General features: G+C 56.4%; 1 protein-coding gene across 6 annotated transcripts in view; it reads left to right on the forward strand.

The window, feature by feature from the left end:
- Nucleotides 1–7500, forward strand: part of XG (Xg glycoprotein (Xg blood group)) — a 43083-nt gene that overhangs the window by 864 nt on the left and 34719 nt on the right. The gene's annotated exons all lie outside the window — the stretch shown is intronic.

The following is a 7500-nucleotide window of genomic DNA, read 5'->3' on the forward strand; positions in this document are numbered from 1 at the left end:
CTCAGGTGCCAGTTGAGATGCAAACCCTGTTTCTGGGCTTGGTATTGGGGTGTGTGGGGGACTCCAGAGTTTATTTATTTTTATTTTTATTTTATTTTTATTTTTGCTGGTTCCCTGATAATACACAGACTCCTGATGGTTTTCTGACGGGGACCAAACTGGGGGGACACGGCTTGGTTTTGTGGGAGCTGCCTGACCCCCTCTCCCCCCAGACTGAGTTGGCTTAGAAGGAAGGAGGTCTCCTGGGCGAATGGGGAGCTATTATTATTATTATTTTTTTCTCAAATGGCAGGTTTTCTGGTTGCAAAGTTTCAAACGTCTGAGCTGTTGATCTCCCCGAAAGGCTACGCCCAGGAGCAGGGCGGGTCCGCCCGGATTTGGGGCTGCAGGGGAGGGAGGAGGAGGAGGGAGGGGGGTGAGCGAGAGAGAGAGTTTGGGAACTGGAAGGAAGGGGAGGATCTGTGGGGTGTTCGTGGCCTGTACCATTATTTCTATTTAAAATGGTGTTGGGGTTTAACCCCTGGACGCAGACACTGGGGTGGGAATGGATTGTGGGGGATGGGGGTCAAGTGGGGGGGAAAAAGGAGACAGATGTAACACTTTAGACAACAAAAAATAAGAATAAAAAGTAAATAAAAACTAAAAATAAATTAAAAAATAAAATAAAGAAAAATAAAGAAAAAATAAAATAGTGTTTCTTGAAATATTAAAGAAATGATAATAGATGAATAAAATATATCAGAAAAAGAAGGAAAAAAAGGCAAGGATCTCATGATCGCCCTCCTTTGTGGAATTGGATGAACCCCATAAATGGATGAATAAAAATAGAGCTGGTGGATTGGGGAGGGGTGTGGGGGGTGAGGGGGGAAGAAATGCTAAAATATAATAGAAGCAATTCTGTTATTTGCAGATTTTTAATATTTCCTACGACTTTTTGTGACATCGTACTGTGTGAGTGCAGTGTGGGTGATGTTATTATACTTAAAAATCGCTTTATTCTTGGAATACTAGAGGCCCGGTGCACGAGATTCATGCTCAGATTGGGGGGGGGGTCCCCTCAGTCTGGCGTGCACCCTCTCGCAATCCGGGACCACTGGCCCCTAACCCCTCACCTGCCTGCCTGATCACCCCTAACCATTCTGCCTGCCTGCCTGATCGCCCCTAACCACTCACCCGCCTGCCTGATCACCCCTAACCACTCACCTGCCTGCCTGATCGCCCCTAACCTCTCACCTGCCTGCCTGATTGCCCCTAATTGCTCACCTGCCTGCCTGATCGCCCCTAACCACTCACCTGCCTGCCTGATCACCCCTAACCACTCTGTCTGCCTGATCGCCCCTAACCACTCACCTGCCTGCCTGATCGCCCCTAACCACTCTGCCTGCCTGATCGCCCCTAATTGCTCACCTGCCTGCCTAATCGCCCCTAACCACTCGCCTGCCTGCCTGAGCGCCCCTAACCACTCTGCCTGCCTGATCGCCCCTAACCACTCTGCCTGCCTGATCGCCCCTAACCACTCTGCCTGCCTGCCTGATCGCCCCTAACCACTCTGCCTGCCTGTCTGATCGTCCCTAACCACTCACCTGCCTGCCTGATCGCCCCTAACCACTCTGCCTGCCGGCCTGATCACCCCTAACCACTCGGCCTGCCTGCCTGATTGCCCCTAACCACTCACCTGCCTGCCTGATTGCCCCTAACCACTCACCTGCCTGCCTGATCAACCCTAACTGCTCACCTGCCTGCCTGATCGCCCCAACCACTCGCCTGCCTGCCTGATCGCCCCTAACCACTCTGCCTACCTGATCGCCCCTAACCCCTCACCTGCCTGCCTGATCGCCCCTAACCGCTCACCTGCCTGCCTGATCGCCCCTAACCACTCTGCCTGCCTGATCGCCCCTAACCGCTCACCTGCCTGCCTGATCGCCCCTAACCACTCTGCCTGCCTGATCGCCCCTAACCACTCACCTGCCTGCCTGATCGCCCCTAACCACTCGCCTGCCTGCCTGATCGCCCCTAACCACTCACCTGCCTGATCGCCCCTAACCACTCGCCTGCCTGCCTGATCGCCCCTAACCACTCTGCCTGCCTGATCGCCCCTAACCACTCACCTGCCTGATCGCCCCTAACCACTCACCTGCCTGCCTGATCGCCCCTAACCACTCACCTGCCTGCCTGATCGCCCCTAACCACTCACCTGCCTGATCGCCCCTAACCACTCACCTGCCTGCCTGATCGCTCCTAACTGCCTCTGCCCAGGCCCCCCACCGCCGCGGCTTCATCCGGAAGGACGTCCGGAAGGTCGTTTGGCTGTCCAGTCTAATTAGCATATTGCGCTTTTATTATTATAGATGAATGTTCATCGCGTGTAATATGGTTATAGGTAAGATCACAAAGAGAAATAGACTCAGAGACGCAGACGCGGCGGAGAGACCGTCCAAGCTCAGAGGGAAGGCGGGGGAGGGCGGGTGGGTGGGAAGAGATCAACCAACGGACGTGTGTGCATCTATACGTCACCCCGGGACACAGACAACAGTGGGGTGAGGGCCTGGGGTGGGGGGGAGGGGTCGGGCTGAGAGAGGTCCATGGGGGGGGTGGGAAAGGGAAACATCGGTAATACTTTCATCAAAGAACAACTTTAAAAAGGATTAGACTGGTCCTGGCTGGTGCGGCTCAGTGGATAGAGCATCGGCCTGAAGATTGAAAGGTTCCGGGTTCGATTCCCGGTCAAGGGCACATGCCCGGGTGGCCGGCTCGATCCCCAGTAGGGGGCGTGCAGGAGGCAGCCGATCCATGATTCTCTCTCCTCATGGATGTTTCTCTCTCTCTCTCTCTCTCCCTCTCCCTTGCTCTCTCTGAAATCAATAATAATATATTTAAATTAAAAAAAGAATAGACTGCATCGGACAGAATTTAAGGAACAAAGTTTTACAAGTAGTCGAGCTGACAGATAAAGCAAAGAATATATTAGGAATAATATATATATATATATACTAGAGGCCCGGTACACGAAATCGTGCACGGGGTCGGGGGGTACCCTCAGCCCAGCCTGCACCCTCTTCAATCCAGGACCCCTTGGGGGATGTCCGACTGCTGGTTTAGGCCCGATTCTGGGGATCAGGCCTAAACCGGCAGTCAGACATCCCTCTCACAATCCGGACTGCTGGCTCCTAACTGCTCACCTGCCTGCTGGCCTGATCGCCCCTAACTGCCCCCCTGCTGCTGGCCAGGTTGCCCCCAACTGCCCCCTACCTGCCAGCCTGGTCACTCCTAACTGCACCCCCCCCCCCGTTGGCCTGGTCACCCCTTACTTCTACTCCCGCCAGCCTGGTCACCTCCAACTGCCCTCCCCTGCAGGCCTGGTCATCCCTCACTAACCCCCTTGCTGGCCTGGTCATAGGCAGCCATCTTGTGAGGGCGTGAGGGTCAATTTGCATATTACATCTTTATTATATAGGACTAGAGGCCCGGTGCACAAATTCCTGCACCAGTGGGGTCCCTCGGCCTGGCCTGTGGGATCGGGCCGAAACCGGCTCTCGGACATCCCCCAAGGGGTCCCGGATGGCGAGAGGGCACAGGCCAGGCCGAGGGACCCCACCGGTGCACGATCGGGGCCGGGGAGGGACGCGGGAGGTTGGCCAGCCGGGGAGGGACCGCGGGAGGGCTCCAGGGCGTGTCCGGCCCGTCTCGCTCAGTCCCGATCGGCTGGACCCCAGCAGCAAGCTGACCTACCGGTCGGAGCGTCTGCCCCCTGGTGGTCAGTGCACATCATCGTGAGCAGTTGAGAGGCCTTAGCATATCATTAGCATATGACGCTGTGATTGGTTGAACGGCCGACTGGTCAACCTGACACTTAGCCCATTGGGCTTTTATTCTGTAGGATAGGATGGAACCCGGGTATTTCGTAGGATTTTTTTTTTTCAACAGCCATCGGGTAAGCTGTTTGTGTGGCTCTCGGGACATTCGAATTCCCGGGCGAGGCAGGCCCACATGTGGGGACGTGTCAGAAGCGTGCCTGGCCGCTCAGGAATGGAAAGATTGCATCCAGGCGTTGTTGTCTGGCGAGGCTGGAGGTGGCATTTCCTGTTTGTCGAGTTTCGTGGGAGTTCGAGGGAGAAGGACCTGGTTGTTGGGGGACGCCGCGTGCACCCCGAGATCTGCATTGAGACCCTCCTGTCGTGCATGTTGTCGGTATACAACCCCCTATCCCCACTCGGTAGGTGCATCCTGAGACCACCCACCCAGTACCTTCTTTGTAACAATGCGATATATCAGGCCCGGTGCACGAAATTCATGCATGGGAGCGGGGGGGGGGGGTCCCTCAGCCTGGCCTGAACCCTCTCCAATCGGGGACCCCTCGGGGGGTGTCCGATTGCTGGTTCAGACATCCCTCTTGCAATCTGGGACCGCTGGCTCCTAACCGCTCGCCTGCCTGCCTGCCTGATCGCCCCTAACGGCCTCTGCCTGCCGGACTGATCACCCCCTAACTGCCCTCCCCTACCAGCCTGATTGCCCCTAACTGCCCTCCCCTGCTGGTCTGATCGCCCATAACTGCCCTCCCCTGCTGGCCTGATCGTCCCTAACTGCCCTCCCCTGCTGGTCTGATCGCCCCTAACTGCCTTCCCCTGATGGCCTGATCGCCCCTAACTGCCTCTGTCTCTGCCCCCGCCACCATGGCTTTGTCCAGAAGGACATCCGGAAGATATCCGGTCTCATTAGCATATTATCCTTTTATTAGTATAGAAATATTAGTATATATAAATATTTTTATTGATTTCGGGGAGGAAGTGAGAGGGAGAGGGAGATGGAAACATCGATGATGAGAGAGAATCACGGATTGGCTGCCTCCTGCACGCCCCCTACTGGGGATTGAGCCCATAACCCGGGCATGTGCCCTTGACCGGGAATTGAACTCGGGACCCTTCAGTCCACAGGCCGACGCTCTATCCACTGAGCCAAACCAGCTAGGGCTTTATATACTTTTATTTTTTTTGAATATATTTTTATTGATTTCAGAGAGGAAGCGAGAGGGAGAGAGAGAGAGAGAAACATCCACGAGGAGAGAGAGTCATGGATCGGCTGCCTCCTGCACGCCCCCTGCTTGGGATGGAGCCTGCAACCCTGGAATATGCCCTGACCGGGAATCGAACCCTGACCTCCGGGTTCATAGGTCAACGCTCACCACTGAGCCACACTGGCCTGGCCTAGATATATTTCAATGAGGCCCGGGTGCAGGTCTTTTGTGGCGGGTCCCTACACCCCGTGCGGCGATGAGCTTCCTTCCGAGGGCGTCCTCACACACCCGAAGGTGGGGTTGCACTGCCTGAGCCCGTTTTTATGGATGGGTAAACCGAGGCAGGGCGGGGTCCAATCGTTTGCCAGATCGCTACCGCCTGGCGGACCGGGCCCTGAATCGGTGTCTGCCCAAGGCCGACCGGTCGTGTGGGGATTCTTGACTTTTGTGCAGGAAAAATGTCACAGCAAGAGCCCAGGTGGATTTTAGACGGTGCCCATTGGAGACGGGGGCAGTGAAACGAGGGAGGGCCCAGGTTAGAAGCAGGAACCGGGGAGGGACGCGGTGGGGACGTGAGCCCGGGCTGGGCTGCTTTGGGTCCCTAAGAAGTCAGAGGAGCCGGGCCGGCGTGGCTCAGCGGCTGAGCGTCGACCTAGGAGCCAGGAGGTCAGGGTTCGATTTCCGGTCAAGGGCACGTGCCCGGGTTGCGGGCTCGATCCCCAGTAGGGGGCGTGCAGGAGGCAGCCGGTCCATGATTCTCTCTCATCATGGATGTTTCTCTCTCTCTCTCTCCCCTCTCCCTTCCTCTCAATCTATAATAATAAAAGGGTACTATGCTAATTAGACCGGACAGCCGAACAACCTTCTGGACGTCATTCCGGACGTCCTTCTGGACGAAGCCGTGGGGATGGGGGCTGAAGCAGAGATGGTTAGGGGCGATCAGGCAGGCAGGCAGAGTGGTTAGGGGCGATCAGGCAGGCAGGTGAGCAGTTAGGGGCGATCAGGCAGGCAGGTGAGTGGTTAGGGGCGATCAGGCAGGCAGGGGAGCAGTTAGGGGCAATCATGCAGGCAGGCAGAGTGGTTAGGGGCGATCAGGCAGGCAGACAGAGTGGTTAGGGGCGATCAGGCAGGCAGAATGGTTAGGGGCGATCAGGCAGGCAGAGTGGTTAGGGGCGATCAGGCAGGCAGAGCGGTTAGGGGCGATCAGGCAGGCAGGAAAGTGGTTAGGGGCAATCAGGCAGGCAGACAGAGTGGTTAGGGGCGATCAGACAGGCAGGCAGAGTGGTTAGGGGCGATCAGGCAGGTAGACAGAGTGGTTAGGGGCAATCAGACAGGCAGGCAGGCAAGCAGTTAGGGGTGATCAGGCAGGCAGACAGAGTGGTTAGGGGCAATCAGGCAGGCAGAATGGTTAGGGGCGATCAGGCAGGCAGAGCGGTTAAGGGCGATCAGGCAGGCAGAGCGGTTAGGGGCGATCAGGCAGGCAGACAGAGTGGTTAGGGGCGATCAGGCAGGCAGAGTGGTTAGGGGCGATCAGGCAGGCAGAGTGGTTAGGGGTTATCAGGCAGGCAGGGGAGTGGTTAGGGGCAATCAGGCAGGCAGGGGAGCAGTTAGGGGCGATCAGACAGGCAGGCAGAGTGGTTAGGGGCGATCAGGCAGGCAGGCAGAGTGGTTAGGGGCGATCAGGCAGGCAGGGGAGTGGTTAGGGGCGATCAGGCAGGCAGGCAGAGTGGTTAGGGGCGATCAGACAGGCAGGCAGAGTGGTTAGGGGTGATCAGGCAGGCAGAGTGGTTAGGGGCGATCAGACAGGCAGGCAGAGTGGTTAGGGGCGATCAGGCAGGCAGGGGAGGGGTTAGGGGTGATCAGGCAGGCAGGTGAGTGGTTAGGGGCGATCAGGCAGGCTGACAGGCCAGTAGTTAGGAGCCACTGGTCCCAGATTTCGAGAGGGTGCAGGCTGGGCTGAGGAACCCCTCCCCATGCATGAATATCATGCACCGGGCCTCTAGTAAAAATATATTTTAAAAAAAAAAAAAGAAGTCCAAGCAAAGGGGGCTTTGGGGATAATGTTAGGGATTTTGCCGGAGATGAACGGCTAATGACCACGGCTCCCCTGGTTGCAAACCTCGTGGGGTTCCTCAGAGTTAGGAGATTCCTGGCTGAGGGGGGAGCAGGGGAGGGGAGAGGTGGGTGGGTGATCCTGGGAGAGAGAGGGCACCCTGAGAACTTTATTTTGAGGGGTTTTCAGACTGGGCGTTAGGCCCTGTCTGGTTTGGCTCAGTGGATAGAGTGTCGGCCTGCGGACTGAAGGGTCCCGGGTTCGATTCCGGTCAAGGGCACGTACCTTGGTTGCGGGCACATCCCCAGTAGGGGGCGTGCAGGAGGCAGCTGATCAGTGTTTCTCTCTCATCAATGTTTCTAACTCTCTATCCCTCTCCCTTCCTCTCTGTAAAAAGATCAATAAATTTAAAAAAAATAAAAAAATAAAAACAAAA

This window comes from Eptesicus fuscus, chromosome 1, assembly GCF_027574615.1.
Source record: "Eptesicus fuscus isolate TK198812 chromosome 1, DD_ASM_mEF_20220401, whole genome shotgun sequence".
NCBI classification, from domain to species: Eukaryota; Metazoa; Chordata; class Mammalia; order Chiroptera; family Vespertilionidae; genus Eptesicus; species Eptesicus fuscus.